The 19,522-nt window shown below is 38.6% G+C and overlaps 1 protein-coding gene across 2 annotated transcripts in view; it reads right to left on the reverse strand.

Annotated features, from left to right (window-relative positions):
• The window catches only part of bcl9 (BCL9 transcription coactivator), a 107,301-nt gene extending 98,827 nt beyond the window's left edge, over positions 1-8,474 (reverse strand). For both annotated transcript variants that reach the window (XM_082163347.1, XM_082163346.1), the window contains exon 1: positions 8,128-8,474. The gene's annotated coding sequence lies outside the window, so the exon portion shown is untranslated. The remainder of the gene's footprint in view (positions 1-8,127) is intronic.
• Positions 8,475-19,522: the final 11,048 nt, after the last annotated feature.

Consider the following 19,522-nt stretch of genomic DNA (forward strand, 5'->3'; position numbering starts at 1 on the left):
GAGAATTTCTGTGCATCAAAAAATAAAAAGTCCTGATTATTCCCCACACTTGACTCAGCATGATCTAGTTTACTTGATGCTAAGATGCTAACAAACCTAGCAACCTGGATCATTGTAAAAATGACAAACCTGTGTTATTTTTGTTTGTTTTTTTACCTCTGAATGTTTCATACAGCCAGCCAGCCAATCAGATTGGATCTTGGGGATTACATCTCTTGCCTCTTTTCCTTGTAATATAAAAGCAGACGGTCAAGGAACATCTGAGGCTGAGATTACAAACTGCTAAATGCTAATGTTAGCAATGTAAATAATGTTAGCAGCCAGACTAAAGTTTGAAAGTCATTGCGCTAAAGGTACAAATGTTCATTCATGGCATCAGCCCTTGACATAAGTACTCGAGTATGTCAACACAAGCCCCAAACACAAAACCACAAGCTGAGCTTAAATCTGTGACGATTATAGAAGGATATTGTTCTATACAATAACACAAACCCTCTGTTTGAGAGGAGCCTTTTATCATTCAAGTCTCTGGCCCTCTGTTTACTCTAATGTATTATGTACCGATGAGTGTTTGATACTTCTAAAGCAATCTGTTGATTGTAATCAAGTATCTGTTGAGAAGATGAGCCCCTCTCTGATGTTGAGGATCCTGCTAAAGAGGTGGGAGGAAGAGGAGGAGCCAATAAGAGATGTATAGAAGAAAAAATAGGGGGGGAGATTTAAAGGGAATCATAAAATGATAGCGATCATAAATGACGATAATTGTCCTTTTTATTGTCATTTTTGAATGTAACTCTACACCCTTGCCTCATTTAGTATACGCGGTTCTATGAATATGTAAATTAGCCCCGCCCCCACTCACTCACACCAGCTCAGAGATCCACTCGTTGACGATCACACGTTGACGTGATTGGTTACAAGGTAGTTTGTGACGTCAGAAACGCCAGCGATTTCAAAACGCGTTTTTGAGACTGTCTTTGGTTTACTTCAGTTTTAAGGAGAAAATACTCAACAATGGTTTTGACTTATGAATTTGCACATGGTTTGTCTTAAAGTATATTTAAAACACCACATAGACATATAAACAACATTAAAAGCGTGATTTTCATCACAGGGGGACTTTAGGAAGGCAAATAGAGTTTTAATTTCATGTTCTCTATCTAGGAAAGAAGGTAGGGAGGAAAATACGATACATTCAGAGAAGAATAGAGAGAGGAGGAGGAAGAGATGCAGGGGGTAGGGAAGGTGGAGGTGTTGGCATATCGCTGATGATTACACACTGTCCGTGGATATGTGTAACCAGCAACACCATGGCAACAACGCTTTTCACCTGGCGGTCCAGGCAGGCGATCTGCTTAGAAGTTAAGTGATCTCTCTTTTTCTCGCATTTACTCTCCCTCACCATGCCTAAACTAGTTTATTTCTCTTCCTTCTAGGAAACCTCTGTCTGTCTTTCATTTTTTAAATGAGTCTGCTCTTACCCACACATATAGAAATAAACACACATTGGGGATCTAAATGGTAAACGATCACTGTGCGTTTTGTGCTGTTCAACAGTGAAATCCGAATGAGCATTGGTTGTTTCCAAAACAGGTTCCAATATGGTCATTGAATATGACCAGGTTATGACTCGTTATGACCGAATATGACTCGGTTTAACCACCGAGACGGGAGCCAAGACGGCTTTCCACCTCCAATCGCCTGATGTCACTGGCCCATGAGGGAGCCCTCTGCCAATCGATGCAAAGCACAGAGTAGCAATACCCTGGACCTTTGGATTTGAGCGCTTATGTTTAGATGTTCTGGTCTTACTACAGGAACTGGAGCCAAAATGGCTCCAGGTGGAGTGGCCATGACTTGAGCCAAGATGGCATCCAATGCAGCATGTCTGGCTTGTAGCGGAGGGCCTCTGGTCTTAATGGGCAAGACGCAGACAGTCAGGACAAGGTTTGTTTCTGACCTGAATGATTCTGCAGTCTCAGGGACAGATGGTGAAGTTATTAAGGAGGAAGAGAAGGAAAAAAAGAGGTATGAACACCAGGGACAGACGAAGAGTGTTGCCAGCATTAGCCGATCACATGTCGGTTGGTTGGCATTTTACTATATGCTAGTAAAAACTGGTCCCTCATCATCCAAACCTCCAGAGCACGAACACAGCTGCATATATAGTGATGGGCCACATTGTCACAAGGATATGTTGCCCCCCTCTCCTCCGCCTCTCCTCATCCTCTTCCCACCATTTCATCTGCCCTCTATCATGACAGAAGCCACAAGCTGCACGGTTGACTGGGCCGGTCAGTGCAAGACTGTACAGTCCAAAGCAGGAAAATTGATCTCCATATCAATTATAGAGCTGCTGGGGTCTTTTTCCTTCCTGGCTGGAGAAGCCTGGAGAAATTGCTTGGCTATAGCCATGGCATATTTTTCACCACTTTGGGCAAAAATCCATGTCGATTACGCAGCCAATCGATGGCCTGCGTCTCTTGCTCAGCGGTGCTGCTAAACGCATCAATGATGAGCCCAGTGTGGGCGGCAGAGCCAGAGAGACAGGGATGGAAAAGAGAGAGGGGGAGAACAAGAGTGAGACGGGCAGAGAGGGAGAAAGACAAGGAGATAAAAAGGGAGACTGACAGGGAAGGAAAGAGTAAGGGAGAAGGAGTGGGAGATAGAGAGAGACAGGGTGAGAAAACGAGAGTAAGACGAGCAGAGAGGGAAAAAGAATGGGAGGAAGAGAGAGATGGGAGGTAAAGAGGGATGACAGGGAAAAGACAGTGGGATGGAAAAGAAAAGACATGAAGATAGACAGAGAGGAAAGAGGGAAGGGAAGCAAAAATGAGACAGACAGAGAAAACAAGAAAAACAGAAAAGGAAAATAGAGAGGGTGAAAGAAAGCGAGACAGACTGGTAGGGAAAATGAGAGAGAGACGGTATAGAACATTTTAGACCGACTGAGGAAAAAGAGAAGGAAAACAAGAATGCAACAGACAGGGAGAAAATGAGAGACAGACAGAGAGGAAAATAGTGAGGGTGAAAGAAAGTGAGACAGACATGGAGGGGAAATGAGAGGGAGATGGTAGGAAAAGAGAAAGAGAGAGAAAGAAATCGAGACAGACAGGGAGGGAAGGAAAGTGAGACAGGCAAGGAGGGGGAATGAAACCAAAAAAGTAGGGAGAAAGAGAGCGAGACAGACAGGAAAGGAAAATAGAGGCAGACAGCCACAGAAACCAAGAATGAGATAGGAGAAAATGAGTGAGAACGACTTCAAGAAACATAGAGGTACGAGAGACGGGGAGGAAAAGAGTGAGACGTGATGCTTTCTCTTCCTTAAATCAGTAGTTTGGTTTCACTGTGTATGTGCGTGTGTGAGGCGCCTGATGTAATCGGTCGTTGGAGTGTGCGAGCATGTCCTGTGTCACTAGTGGAGCGTAGCGAAAGCTGTGATTTACAGGAGGCTGTGAGAGAGAGAGAGACACTCGTTAGAAGTATGAAGATGCTGTGACCAGAGCCTCCAAACCACAATAAATGACATCTCCATTGCCATCTTTCATACTGAGCTTATACACAAATACCCGAACGCTCTGAACACCCACAACGTCCATGATAAAACATACATGCTCCCACAATGCATTTCTGCAACTGCTAGTTGTGGTAAAGTGGCCCATTGACGCTACTCAATGGTGGTTTTCAAGCATTTTACTTTAGATTTATTACATAAGCAAAATACTTCATTATATAACTGACGATTATCGCCAAGTTCAGTCCAAAAAATAAACAAAGTGCAAATGCCGCAGCCAGCCGGTGACAGCGCCCCGCTGCGATTGAATTATTTACGTCAGAGTTCTGACACAGTGTTCCGAGCGGATTTGCTCCACTTTACATCAGCGAACGGTGGGTTGTGACATCAGCACTCGACCTGAGCCAGGCGTTCGGCATTCTGCTAGCGCCTGTCATATTAATCTGGCTAGCCTCCTCCTAACGTCTGTCACGCTAAGGTAGCCGCCTCCTCTCTCGTTCTCTGCGCTCTCCTCCTCCATGACATGAATACAAATGTGCTTTAAAAAACCCAAGGCATCATCTCTCTGCACCCCACCCCCTCCATCTCTCCCTCCATCCCCACATCTTTGTGTGATAGGCACCTCTAAATGAATTTGCAATCATCTCGGCGGCTAGGCACACAAGGCTAGCGCGCACATTTCCACCTATTCAGAAAGATATTAGAGCAGAGGATACATCGGAAGGCAAGGGCACTCAAAAGAGGGATGCTTTTCAAAAGAGAGATTGGGAATCTTTCTCTTTTTTTACGGCTCGAAAATCCCTGCTGACCGAGATGCGCCTTGTCTCCAATGAAATAATGAAACAATTATGACCGTGCACACGCGCATCCCAGAATTAACTAAACTGTCATCTAACTAAATGTGTTTTATGTTTGCTGTGAGTTATTAGCCGTCCCCTTAACACACTCGTAATTTATGCATTGGATATTTGACAACTGTGAAGAATAAATCCATTTATTTCCTTTGGTGCTCTCTCTGGAGGCACATCTCTCCATCCTACTGATCAAATCCCAACCCCTCCCTCCATTTCTTCTTCTCCTCCTTCGGTAGCAGATCTCCAAGGCCTCTTATTCCTTCCATTTCTCAGTCCAAACCCTGCAATCTACCTCCCTCATTGGCACACTCTTGGTATTTATTGGAAAGGCATGTGGATGGATCTCGCCATGTCGGATTATAGCGTAGACAGATTTAATTTGACGCGAACAAAAAAGTATAGAACTACATCTGAAACTGAAAGTTGTTTTTCTGGTCTAAGCTTTCCCAGCCTAGTTAGGCTGGTTTAAGTGTTTTCAGGAGGTGCTTGTTAAACTTGGTTTGGCTGGGACACCCTAATGGCTGACCAGCTAAACCAGATGAACACCAGCTTGGCCAGGCCAGGAGACTATCTAGACCAGATTAAACCAGCGTATGTCATCCTGAACAGACTTCTATCCCTCACAGCCTTTGTTTTCATCCGCTTTATGGACACAAGTAGGAATATTCCATATCATAGTTTGAACGGAAAATGTAAACTTCAGCCAAGGATAGAAATACTGTAACTAAACTGGTTTACTGGTCTAAGCTGGTCTCCCAGCCTAATCAAGCAGGTTTTAGAGTGTTCAGGTGCTTGTTGAACTTGGTTTAACTGGGAAACAAGATGGCTGACCAGCTAAACCAGATGAACACCAGCCTGGCCAGGCCGGGAGACTAGCTAGACCAGATTAAACCAGCGTATGTCATTCTGAACAGACCTCTATCCCTCACAGCCTTTGTTTTCATCCGCTTTATGGCCGGAAGAAGGAATATTCCATATCAAAGTTTGAACGGAAAATGGTATTTGGTGGCCTTGGTTTTATAGCGTAAACTTCAGCCAGATTTAATTTGCTGCTAACTAAAACTAGGTTGTGAAGGATAGAAATACAGTAACTAAGTTGGTTTACTGGTCTAAGATGGTCTCCCAGCCTAGTCAAGCTGGTTTTAGAGTGTACAGGTGCTTCTTAAACTTAGTGGATGGTGTAAACCAGTGTATGTCACACTGACCAGACTTCTGCCCCTCACAACCTCATTTTTATCTGCTTTATTGTCTTAAGTTGAAATAATCCACGTCAGTCTTTTTGAATTTGGTGGCCTCTGGTTTTAGGCATATAATGATTAAGATTATGGTTTGATTGACAGGAATATTGTTCGAAAGACGTTGTACTTGGCAAAATATCGGTCACCTCCATTTAAAATCATCATAGAGCGAGGTATGAAGGAGACATTTGACCCTGTGCTCTTTACCTTTCTCATGCCCTCTGTCACGACCTCTCGCTGTCAAGCAAAACTGACATCAACTGCAAAAAAATGAATAAATAAATAAATAAACAATGAAGCTGCCATGTCAAAACTGCAGGATACATTTACATTCTCTATTGGCATGCGTGATGCTTTTAAAACATGATTAATGAGCTTTCGCAAACCACTGTTATTTTTATTCCACTTGACTTTCAGTTTGCGTGTAATTGCTCTTAAACCCAGGGGACATATAACATAACCATTATATTCACATCAAATAAAACACTATGTTCATGTTCCTCTGCTCCATCTCAAACATCATAAAAATCTATTAAACTGTGTTGCTGTAAATATTTTAATACAAACTATTATTACATCATTTATAAAACTGTTGCTGTTTATACATACATTACATGGTCCACTGAAGCCATAGTGAGGGATTTAGTTTAAAGATTTAAGTTGTAGTTTAAAGGTTTTGTAATGCTTTTATAAAGTAGCAACATGCATTTTGAATAAATAGTTTTAAATCTATGTTTACTGTTGCCAAAAACACCTCAACTAGAATGCACATTAATATTCAAAGTGTAGTCACAACTGTATGTTTATCACAATTTTACAGTAGGTTTGAACGTGGCTCAGCCAATCAGAATTTAGAGTCAAAACATTCGTTACACTTTACAATAAGGTTCGATTTGTTAACAAGAAATAACAATGACAAATATCTCTAAAGCATTTATTAAGCATAGTTAATGCTGAATTCAATATTTACGAATACATTAATTCAATTAAAAGTAGTTTAATGGATTATTTAATGGATCTGAGTTTTTATTTACCTAGTTAATTTGTATTACTTGGTTAAAAAAACATGAATAAATACGGTATTGCTCATTTTTCGGTAATGTTACATTAACTAACATTAAGAGATGAGACCTTATTGTAAAGTGTTACCAAATTATCTACTTTATAATGATATATTAGTCATCAATTACTGACCTACTGCCTTTATTACTCAATAATTTCCACAATCTTTGGAACTTTATGAAAAATAGTGTTTCACATGATGCCTGAATTATTGTAAATAGGAAACTACAAGGTCCTCTCATATTTGAATAACAACTAGGAAACCTGAGTTACAGAGAGCTTTTTTGGTCATATACATTTATGTATATCTGTAACCATTTGCTGCATGTTGTACATTTTTACACAGCGAAATGAACATGAGTATGTCCGTTATCACTATTACCGTTATCACTATTACTAGAACTATTATTATTGTTTATTCTATTTATTTATGTTCTCATTTAAATGCCTGTTCTAATGTCATATATATATGTATGTACCAAGAGCTCCTGTAAAAACCACAAAAAATTCCTTGTGTGTTTGTGCACACTTGGCGAATAAAGCTCATTCTGATTCTGATTCTGATTCTGATCAGCCATGTTTCTCTTGAACTCTTGAACAGGAATAAATAGAATCTTCAGACAAGCAAGTAAAGCTAACATATATCCTGCAACCTATGGAATAAAAGACACTGTAGTGCCCATAACTCTTAATAATAAAATATTAATAATAAATAAATAAATAAACAATTGTTTTGACTTTTCCAACAACTGGTTTATACAACATATAAAAGCAACAGAAATGGCATGTGCATGTCACACCGGTGACAATTGGATAACCTTTAGCGTGAGAGACGGGCAGAAAGAAAGAGAAAATCACTGCAGGTTTTCGGAACAGCTGGTAGTGTAAAAGCAGTCTGTTACCACCATGGAGGGCACAGACTGAGAAACCCCCCAGGCAGAATAGAACCGCCCCCAAACACACACACACACACGGCTCCAATCATTGCACAATTCACTCGCTGCCGAGAGTGACAATCCTGACACATACAGAAAGAGAAAAGCTCTTGTTGCTTTGCAGCCATCACACACATGGACTGCTTGAATAACCAGACAATAATGAGAGGAGAGCAGAGGAGGTTTATACTGGCATGGAGGGCAACTCATCCAGACTATCCAATGACACATTCCAAACCATCCACCACTCCCCCCTTCACCCCCTGCTCTTTCCACATATCCATATATCTTTTCAAGGACTAAGAATAACGGAGCGTAATTGTTTTTACCCACGCTCACGTAGACGCTCCAACCAGGAATAACCACAATAATAGCAGCACGCAACTTCGGCACCAACTCTGGGTCTACTCGTTTTTCGCACACCCACCCCCCTCGAAAACAAAAGAGAGAGATAAAGTAATAAAGGCAAAAAAAAAAAAGAAAAAAAAAGAGTGATCTGGTGCTGAAGAAGATACAATACTCACCCCCTCTCTTTCTCTGTCACTCTATCAGCCCCCGTGTATGAGCGTCTCCTCCTATTTCTCTCGCTCTTCTCCCTTTCTGTGTGCCCTCTCACACACAGCAGCCATACAAAAACACGTTCAGGATCATTTGGGTTTTCATCATTTGTTTCTTCTCTTATTTCTCTCCAGGCTTTTGTACCCCTCCCTTTTGTCCGTGCTGGCCCAAAAAGTGCACACACATCCACACAAAGGGCTGCTCTTCCCTGCAGTCCCCGGTCCCCTTCAGCATCTAGACACTAGGACAACATCAAAGCAACTTGGGGGGAACACTTCAGGGGCCTATTGTCTCCAGTCTGATCGTTTTTTCTCGCCTCCGTCCCCCCCTTCGCTTTTGACGCCACTTGGTACGGTCCGTGCATTCAAGCCAAGCAGCTTTCACACATGCAGGGGAAGCTTGTCTCAGGCAATTGCTGACAAGCTACAAACAAGGCAGCCATCCCCCTTCACTGCACACACACACTCTCACACACTCGTGTGTTAACAACTCGCTTCTCTCGCTGAGACTCAAGCCCTCTCTTACCGGACGCTGTTGAGCCCAACAACATCATTCACGCCCCATATCTCTCTATACTATCTCGAAGTGTGAGCTTCACCATTGGGGAAGCTTCTTTGAAACTGTCTTGGCAAGCTATAACTACAAGTTATGTTTTTGGGGAAAGAAACTACACAAGCTGCGATATAAAGGGGGGGTTATATATTTCAAATAAAATTATCAGAATATATTATTAAAAAGAGCAGTCCATACGGATATCAATTAGTTGATAGCATTAAATGTAATATATTAACACAAGAACTGTTAAAGTTAGACCGTTAACATGTGCGATTAATTAAATACGTATATGCGATTAATTAAATATGTTTAACGATGTTCATTTTTATATAATGTTATCAATGCATATATTCAATTTAATACTATAATATGTGTGATTTCTAAAAACTAAAGGTGGAGCAAAAAATGTATTAAACATTTTAATCAACAGAGCACTAAAATTAATACAAAATAATTAATATTAAACACTAACTTAATGCATAAATAAAACACTCTTAAAAATAAATGTTCTAAAAGTTTTTTTTTGTGCCATAATGCCATAGAAGAACCATTTAATGGAACCATCAAAGCCAATAAATAACTTTTTAAGTGTAACAATGTGTTTCACTATAGAAAAAAAACGAAAAAGCTCAACTGAGTACTGATTCAAATGAGCATTTTAACCCAGCTCATTAAACCAGCTCATCATGAATCAGACTTCCTATAACAATATTAAAGATAGAGTGAGACAGTCTAGTAAAGCACGAATGATCATTGCCTCAGTTTGCTCAGTTTCAAGGCTGTGTGTGCAACATAATGAAACGCTGCACAGAACGACCACATGCATGACTGAGAACCAATTCAAATGAATCAGTTTCCTAATCTGTTTAATTAAAATGACTCGTTCGAACCAACTGACTCGTTAAATGAATCAGACCTCCTACACTGCTACTAAAGAGAGAGAGTGATTCTAGTACATTGCGAATGATCATTGCCTCAGTTCGCTTGGATTCAAAGATGCTTGCACAAAATGATGAAATTCTGCTTAGAGAGTTCCACACGACTGAGAACCTTTTTGTTTGTTTGTTTGTTTCCTTAAGACTATCAGACTCTAATGTTGGATGAAAAAATAACCATATAAAATTCAAACGCTAATGGAATCACCAAACGGAAAAATAATGACTGTTTTTACACAGGTTTCCTCAAACACTCCCCCATTGGTCAATAAACAGATAGTCCCACACCAAACTCACACCATTACTTATGCATTATTTATAATTGGCTCTCAATATTAATCCGGAAAAGGAGAAACTAAGCAATGAAAAATTACACCCATCACCTTTAAATTAGTTTCTTTGTTACTTTTAGTTAAGATAGTCTCCAGCACTGGTGAGTTTTCGCAAGTCTAACTTGTGAACATACACGTCAATGGCTTGTTGGGGGGCTCATGGGATACAGGAGCTTTCTCTTTTTTCCTTTCGCTCCTTCTCTCCATCTCTGTTACTCCCAGGGAGTGAAAAAAAAACACAAGAGGGGGAGAGGGGGACGAGAAAAGTGAGAAGGGAAGGGGGGTAGGGTGGGACGGTATTCGTGCTCTCATCTGGCTTCTATAGCAGTAGGGAGAGAAAGAGAGAAACGGAGGGTCAGGGGCCGCAGAAGTAGGGAGAGAGAGAGAGAGAGAGAGAGAGAGAGAGAGAGAGAGAGAGAGAGAGAGAAGGAAAAAAAGGGTGATGTGAAGGTGGGGGGAGGAGGAGGATTAAGGAACAATGAATCCCAGACCCCAAACTGAGGGGTAAGAGTTCTCAAGTTGTGGGCCGTTAAAATCATGTCTCAATGTGAAGCCCTCATCTTGCTCCGACTCAAAACAAACAGTTCGAAAGTTGCTTGTTTTCAGATAGCCAAAAAGTGAGATACACTAGAGCAGTGTTTGCCAACCCTTTTTTGCCTTCTGAACGCCCCGCTCAGAAAGGCTATGGAATATCGTTTAACATTATCATTAATAAGGCTTATCTTCAATAATTTCCTCATTAAAAATGTTTTACAAATAAGAAAATAGTACTTTTGTATATGTAATTAAAATGAAGTGCAGTCCAGACTCCAGTCATGTCGGTAGCCTGATGACAGCCGTTTATTATACATGGATTGGGTCGCCTCATTATGAGGCCCGCCATATTGAGATGAGATCACATGACCTGCCAAATATTGCTTGCTTTTTCTCTATAACCACCCTTTTGAAGACACCCGTTCTCGCTGCATAAATTAGCCATGACTGACTAATGCATCCATACCATTAAATAAAAAAAATGAAATGCATTAAAGTGGCCCATATATTACGCTGGAAGTGTCAAACACATAATATTTGTGTAACTCTCATTCATAAACTAATTCTTTAAAAAGGAACTGAAAACTCTGTCATCATTTACTCACCCTCAAGTCGTTCCAAGCCTGTACTTTCCTTCTCCTGTGGATATTTTAAGAAATGTCTCAGTGTTTTTTAATGGGCTCCGGTGTTGGTTGTCTTCTTTTGTGTTCTGCAGAAGAAATGGTTACACAGGTTTGGAAATTACATGATGTTGCGTAAATGTTGACAGAATTTTCATTTTTGAGTGAACTATCCCTTTAACAAAGCAAAATGAAAATCTTTCCCGCTGGAATCTACTTAAATATCCCCTGGGTACACTTATCCCAGGTTGGGAATCACTGTAGTAAAGGACGTGAAAGAGTGAAGAGAAATGAGGGAAAGAAAATAAGCATGGAAGAGGAGGGGGTAATAGCTGGGAAGTAGACAGATGTGTCAATCAGAAGCAATTGTAAGCAGATGGACACAAAGACGCCAACAGCCTTCCTCGCGGTTTAACCATAGTTTTTACCACCGAGCCATTATATTAAAGGTTCAACAAAAACAAATACATTAAATCATATTTACATTATAAAAGGGGGCTACTGAAGCAGCAACTTTTTTCTTTTTCATAGTGTAAGTTTGGTCACTTGGCAGATTATTGTAGATGTGAAAACAATTATGAAAGTGGAATTTAAAAAAAGTTATAGAAGTTTAAGTTTATGAAAACTTTAAATATAAAAGTATATATTTTTATATTTTATGTAAAATATATATTTTACAAAACCTGTTTGACTCGAAAACTGAGAGAAATTCATGGCCAAAAATCGGAACATTTTGTGTTCCAAATTCTAGATATCTTAAAGGAACCGTAAGAAATGTATTTCAATTAATCATAAAATGGCCCTGATATGTCACTAGACATTAAGAAATCATGTTCCTTTAAAATACTTATATCACCGAACAGTAGTCCGGCCAGGATATTGTCATTTAAAAGTGAAGTTGCAGCCCTCAACTGATGTTGATGTTGTCATGATGCGTTTTGGCCTGATGCTCCACCCTCCACCTATCTACCAATCACGAAGTCAGTAGTGTTTCGGCATCCGGGTTGCCAGCTCTGCTCTAGTTACCACAGCTGCAGCTACAAACGTGTCGGATAAAAAATGTCTAACGTTACGAAACCTAAAAGACCTCGTTATGAATCCGAAATACGTCGTGACAAAGTCAGAAAAAAAACGTACTCTGTAGGACTCGTCACTTGCCATTAAAGGGATACTTTACCGTTTTTTCATATTAAACTATGTTATTCCCTTAACTAAGACGAGTTGATACATACCTCTCTCGTCTCAGTGCGTGCACTAAATCCCTCTGTCTTGCGGCGAAACTTTGTTAGCCCAGTTCATTTAATATGGGCCAAGCAGAGAAGCTACCAAACACCTCCACGTTTTCCCTATTTAAATACAGTTACTCGCGAAGTGTAACTCGACCTAGGACGGTGACACAAAACAAAACGTTGCGCTTTTCTAAGCGTGTAAAATGGATAACTATTTTGTATGGCGGAATACCATAGCAAGTGCTTGTAAGCACTTCGACTTGGCGCAGTAATATCTTCACTAGAGGGAGCGGGGGCCGGTGAGAGGATTTTTCCACGAGTGAAGATATTACTGCGCCAAGTCGAAGTGCTTACAAGCACTTGCTATGGTATTCCGCCATACAAAATAGTTATCCATTTTACACGGTTAGAAAAGCGCAACGTTTTGTTTTGTGTCACCGTTCTAGGTCGAGTTACACTTCGCGAGTAACTGTATTTAAATAGGGAAAACGTGGAGGTGTTTGGTAGCTTCTCTGCTTGGCCCATATTAAATGAACTGGGCTAACAAAGTTTCGCCGCAAGACAGAGGGATTAAGTGCACGCACTGAGACGAGAGAGGTATGTATCAACTCGTCTTAGTTAAGGGAATAACATAGTTTAATATGAAAAAACGGTAAAGTATCCCTTTAAAAGCTCCTTGTAGCAGCCTACGTTCCTGCTGGATCCTGCAGCCTAACTGGCAACCTAGAGTCAGGGGGGAGGGGATACACCGCTCTACAGTAATTTGAAAGTGATTGCAGTACCAGTTTTGGCCACAATCTTACATACATCTTTTAGTAAGATTTAGTTTGGGCGCAGTAACAAACTTTTCCACTGGATGATATCCAGGCTCTATTATTGGTGGCTTTTGCTGCGTTCTCGCCATATCATAATTACCGTAAATAAAGCTCATACATTTGATGAGCTTCAAACCCAACACACCTTAAATCTGCAGTGGTCAGGTGGTACAAGTCGTAGCTCTCTTTACCAGTTTAAAAATGACCAGTTTATTACACTTTGTAATTACAAGTTCTACAAGCATGTGAAACTTTTTTTACAGTTCAGAATCGTTACGGTAATTACGACATGGCGTGAACCTATGGTGTGAACTCACCTTATATAAAGACTCTTCCATTTGGTTTGAGGGATCTGAACCATGTATTTCCATAATGTTCATACAATTTATGAAGTAGACATCGTATTCAGAAGTAATATGGCAGTATTTGATATGAATTCAACCTCTAACAAACACATAAAAGACAAACGGTAAAAAACACGTGCGTTATACCTCGCTGCCGCATTACAGATGCTGAATATAACGTTTTTTTCCCCTAAAAAAATAGAATAGATGTTATTTTTTTAATTCTTGGCATGAAAAAAAACGGAGGTTTCTAACAATCTTTCATGATTTCAAAACTCACTTAATTTTGATTCTTTTTTCAGAAAATAAGACTTAATAATTTTGTCATTTAGCATCTGAAGCCGTCACTGGGATGGTACCCTTTAAAAAGGTTCTGTACCATTTCGGTATTAATATGTAGCCTACTTTTGGTACACAAGTACAATTATTAAGCTACTAGGCTAATATGCACTCTTTAGGTACAAAGATGTACTTTTTGAAAGGACATTGGCCCAGTGAGAGATGTTGTACCTTTTTTCCCCTGAGAGAGTGGAAAACAAAACAAAACAAAAATACTGAGGAAGGTTTTTTTAGCAGCGTGCACACGAAGAGTTAACATTTAAACGGCTGGTTGCTGGTGTGGAGGACAGGAGGGGGCGGAGCCACGGGACGGGCTTCCATTGAGAATTGAGCTTTCTGTGATTGAGCTGAACTATTCCAGGCCACTGGGGGAGGGTCTCAGTCCGCGTCTACCTTCCTTTGCATGTCATGTTGAAAATGCCACATTACACATATTTTCTCATAGTCGTTAGTTAATAAATTGCTGTAAATGTGAGAAAACTATCCCTTTGTGGGTGTACCTTTAAAACAACCGTCAAAAAAAAAATCCTACCACCCCTATGATAGTATTCCCAGCATCAGTGAATGGCGGTGGATTTATAGCTTGGTATCTGGAAAAAGTACACTGTAGATTATCATAAAGGACCAGGCTATTAAAAAAACCTTGGAGGTTTGTAATGACTGTGTTTATGATTTCAACAATCTCAGCTGCCGTAAACGGCGCCACAGTCAAAAAGCAAACTGTTTTTTTTTTGTTTTTTTTATTTTTTAGCCACACTTCTATCCTGTGTACCAACATCTGTTTCACTACTAGCCTACACTTCAAAATTATTCTACACCAAACAAATGCTTTGAAACTGATCTTGAGTCAGTTCAAATTGAGCTTTATTCTTTCAGTCAATCCTACACACATACTTCCCACTGTTTTCACAAATCAAGCTCTTAACCGTTCGGTTTTAGCCTACTATTGTTCAAATGTTTGGGTCAGTACGTTTTAGTTTTTTTTTCAGCAACTGGATGCCAAGAATTGATTAAAAGTGACAGTAAAGACTGTAACACTGTATCAAAAAAATATGTATCCCAGTTTCCACAAAAATATGGTGATTATTATTGTATAAAACAAACTGTTTTCAACATTGATAATGATAAATGTTTCTTGAGCATCAAATCAGCATATTAGAATGATTTCTGAAGGATCATGTGACACTGAAGACTGGAGTAATGATGCTGAAAATTCAGCTTTGAATCGCATGAATAAATTACATTTTAAAATATATTAAAATAGAAAACAGTTCTTTGAAATTGTAATAATATTTCACAATATTACTTTTTTTTACTGTATTTTTGTTCAAATAAATGCAGCCTTGGTGACTGAGCATAAGAGACTTCTTTCAAAAACATTAAAAAATATATATTTTTCAGTCAAGGAATGCAATTAGAAATGTTCTCCTGTAAACAAGTCAGTTTCTAACACCCACATTATTTTAATCTTAGCGTTAATGTGTTATAAATGAAACCAAACGGGCCAGTTAACAGTGTTCATGGCAAATCTGATTTACTGGACAGAATGAGCTCAAAATGAGGCAGTTTCTAGCTGTCATTCAGACAATCGAGGCAATTGTATCCAATCACATTCCACTGCATTACAGGCCACTGCACATTTGGACAGTGTCCAGACGTCGCTGCGAGACCTCATGCTGGCTGGGATGATCGCTTACATGCCACAGCCTGAAGGAGAAATGCATCAGACACTGGACGGCTCTGGGTGAGGAACACACATGGGATGGCAGATGCATCAGCAGGCGTTCTCCTGCGCTACCATAACACACTGTTTCATTCTGAAGTCAAGGGGGGCAATGCCATGACATATGTCTACGCATATCAGAGGAACCTTGAGAAGGAACGTGCACTGCTTCAAGGCAAGAATGTCTCGAATACAACAGCGTTCAAATATTTGGGTTCTTTTTTAAAGAAATGAATACATTTATTCATTAAGGATGCATTCAATTGTGTGACAGTAAAGACATTTATAATGTTTGAATTTTTTGAGATTCATTAAAGAATCCTGAAGAAAAATGGTTTCCACACAAATATTAAGCAGCACAACTGTTTTCAACATTGATAATAATAAGCAATGTTTCTTGAGCGGCAAATCTGCATATTATAATCATTTCTGAAGGATCATGTGACACTGAAGACTGGAGTAAAGATGCTGCAAATTCAGCTTTACCATCACTGGAATAAATTAGATGTTAACATATATTCAAATGGAAAACAGAATTGTGATAATATTTCACAATATTACTGTTTTTACTGTATTTTTGTCAAATAAATGCAGCCTTGGTAAGCATGAGAGTTCTTAAAAAACAAAACAAAAAAACAACAAAAACTTTAGAACAGGACTCACGCCATATTCTTTGGCTCCTTACAGTGCAAAAAAATTACTTTCTTATTTTCCATTATAATATTAAAACACCCTTCAAAATGATAAATGTACTTGCTTATATGCAAAAAATCTTGAATTAAGCTGGACAATTTTATTGTTTTAAGGATAAATCTAAACTAAATGTATAAGTTTGTGCTTAAAACAAGAGGGGAAAAAATCCAATGCCAATTATCGCAACATTCTCAAGTAAATGTAGACTGAGACAAAAAATTATTACAAATGCAAATTGTAATTGCTTTAGTGATTCTCTGCACTCATCCTCTCTTCTCCATCCTCAAAACCTGCTTTAGGATCTTTTATATACTTTTAAAAAATGAAGATATTTCCCTTTCATTGTATCCTTGATAAGAGAGGATGTAATGACCATTTATGTTCATATTAGACCAGCTCGACCTTCTTTTGACAGAAATGGCAGAAATCTTGCATCAAAGAGCAACTTTTACCATCACACATTTTCCATTTATTAAGGTAGTTGAATCCTGGCTGGATGAGGTAATAATGGCTCTCATTCTGAACTGCCGCCACAGAATTACTGCAGATCAGGGGCTGTATTACAGTAACTTCCTATAGTTAAGATCTGACTCCTAACTCAAATCGCCATGGTAACCGATCAGATAAGGAAGGATGTTTCTGTAATACGGCCTCAGAGGACAAAGTTTCTAGTTTTCACCACTTTGATTTGTGGTGTCAGAAATGGGAGAATGGGGTTAGTTATCTCAGCATAATTGCACACTATTTTTTTGTACAATAATTAAATAGAACATTTGTCAGCTAAAATGAAACCTTATACACTATACTGTACAAAATAGTGGGATTGTTAACATTTTTAAATGTTGTCGAAAGAAGTCTGTAATGCTCACATGGCTGCATTTATTTGATCAAAAATACAGAATAAACAGTAATATTGCGAAATATTATTACAAATAAAATAACTGTTTTCTATTTTAATATATTGTAAAATGTAATTTATTCCTGTGATGTTAAAGCTGAATTTTCAGCATCATTACTCCAGTCTTCAGTGTCACATGATCATTCAGAAATCATTATAATATGATTTGCTGCTCAAGAAACATTTATTATTATTATCAATGATTTGCAAAAATATTTTTTTTGTAACAATGTAAGTCTGTACAGTTACATTTGATCAATTCAATGTGTCCTTGCTGAATAAAAACATTAATTTCTTTATTTAAAAAAAAATATATATATATATTATTGACCTTAATGATCAATTCAATGCATCCTTGCTGAATAAAAGAATCAATTTCTTTCTTTAATACAAATATTGACCTGAAATAAATTGTGCTAAAAAAAACTACAATAGGCTGTTCCACTGTGACATCACATCCTGCTATTGGGGCATGTTGTCACCCTTGACAAAAATTTTTTTTTTTTAAATAACAGTAAAAAAAATTATACTGGGCAGAAATGTTGGAAATATTGAATAGCTTTTTTTAAAACAAGACTTTAAGGTATGTGTGCCCACTCTGAATGTAATGTGTGACAACTAGCCCCGGCCTCCCTAATTCACCCTATTCTTCTTCTCTAACATCTCACCATATCTTCTCTCAGCTCACTTTCACCCTCTCAGTCGCTCTCTCCTACACCCCTCGACTCTAGTGGTGTTTCTAGTAGAGACAGACAGATATGAGACGGAAGGCCCGTTGTGTCCTCATTACGACTTCAGAACCATGACGTGACTGTACAGCCAGGAATTCAATCACGTTCTCACTCCCTAGTGATGCTGCTACTGCTTAGGGGAGCAGAAAGGCATGAGAACGTTCCCAAACGCTGCATATCTGTTATTTAAACATTATATAAAGACTACAGAAGTGCAAACACATTATGGTATCTACAGGAGGAGGAAAAGGATGCTCAGCTTTGGAAAGAAAGGAGACTGTCCTATCATCAGTTCTCACTATCATCAGAATAAATTATTTAATAACTGCACACTGATTCTTGTTCCGGTGCTTTTTTTTGTTGGTTATAATAATAATAGCGACCATAGTGTAAATAATTAAATGTTTGGTTATATTTTCCAGATATTGTTGAGCTTTTTGATTCATATAGGATAAAACTGTGTAAAAGCAGTACTGAAGACTGAGCGTCCCCTTGTGGACACTTGGGTAAATGCATTTGGGTAGATGAATAACATCAAGATTTAGGTCCAGACTCTTTACTAATATACATTCAAAAAATGCTGAACTGTAAAAACAATAGATGATCAATAAGTTATGACAACATGTGTTTGTTTTTTTATATTGCTTTAACTCGTCAAAATAGGTTAAGCAATATTAAACTTTTTATGTTATACAAGATTCAACTCATTTTTTTTAAGTTAGTCTAATGTAATTTAAGTTGAAATTACTTAAACATCCAATAGAACATTTTTAACCTGAACTTTTAAAGTAGAAAGACTTTAAATAGTTAAAATTCAATAATAATTTTTTTTTTTTTTTTCAGTGTATTAATATTTTCCACATTTTACAACACTTGCAGTTAGATGCAATAAACGTAAAAGCTTGCAATTGCTTGCAACTGTTGATGGGTGGAAAGTGTTTGCATCTCTATTTTTAACTAACAAAAGCACAAGAAAAACAAGCATATTACCAGGTACGGAGTCAATGCAATCTTGCTTCCTCAGGGACTGGTTTACTTCCTATCTTTTAAAAGGGCACACTTGAATGAATTATTGCATGAAAATAGCTAAACTGTGTTAGATTATCTTGAATAAAAATAAAGTTAAATAGCAGCCCTGAAAGGATTCCAGAAAAGAGATGATGACAAGAAATCACCAAAACCTGTCAACGCAACGCATTCACAACATCACCCTTTATACATACAACTCTCACAGGCCTAGTACAAGTTGAGATGGACTGATGTGAAGAGTGAATTTGAGCTTTCTGATAAGCTGTAATCTGGAATAACGCAATAACTCTAATGTGACTCCATTAAAACACAATTTGAGAACCGGATCTGACTCAGTGTGTGGGCCATAAGTCAACATACAATATTCAGAGGGTGTAAAGATTAAAGAAAATCACATAACCCTTGGGATATTACTTATTACAATAGTAAACGTGTAAGAAATGGACCTTTCTAATTTTGCAAGTATAGAAAAATGGCTGACCTTTGGACCTGGTGACTTCAGGATTTGGGTTGAGTGTCTTTTTATTTCTCAGTGCCCAAGTCTATTTCATATTGACCTCCACCAACATTCTGCATTAAATAAA

This window comes from Leuciscus leuciscus, assembly GCF_965113295.1.
Source record: "Leuciscus leuciscus genome assembly, chromosome: 3".
Classification (NCBI taxonomy): domain Eukaryota; kingdom Metazoa; phylum Chordata; class Actinopteri; order Cypriniformes; family Leuciscidae; genus Leuciscus; species Leuciscus leuciscus.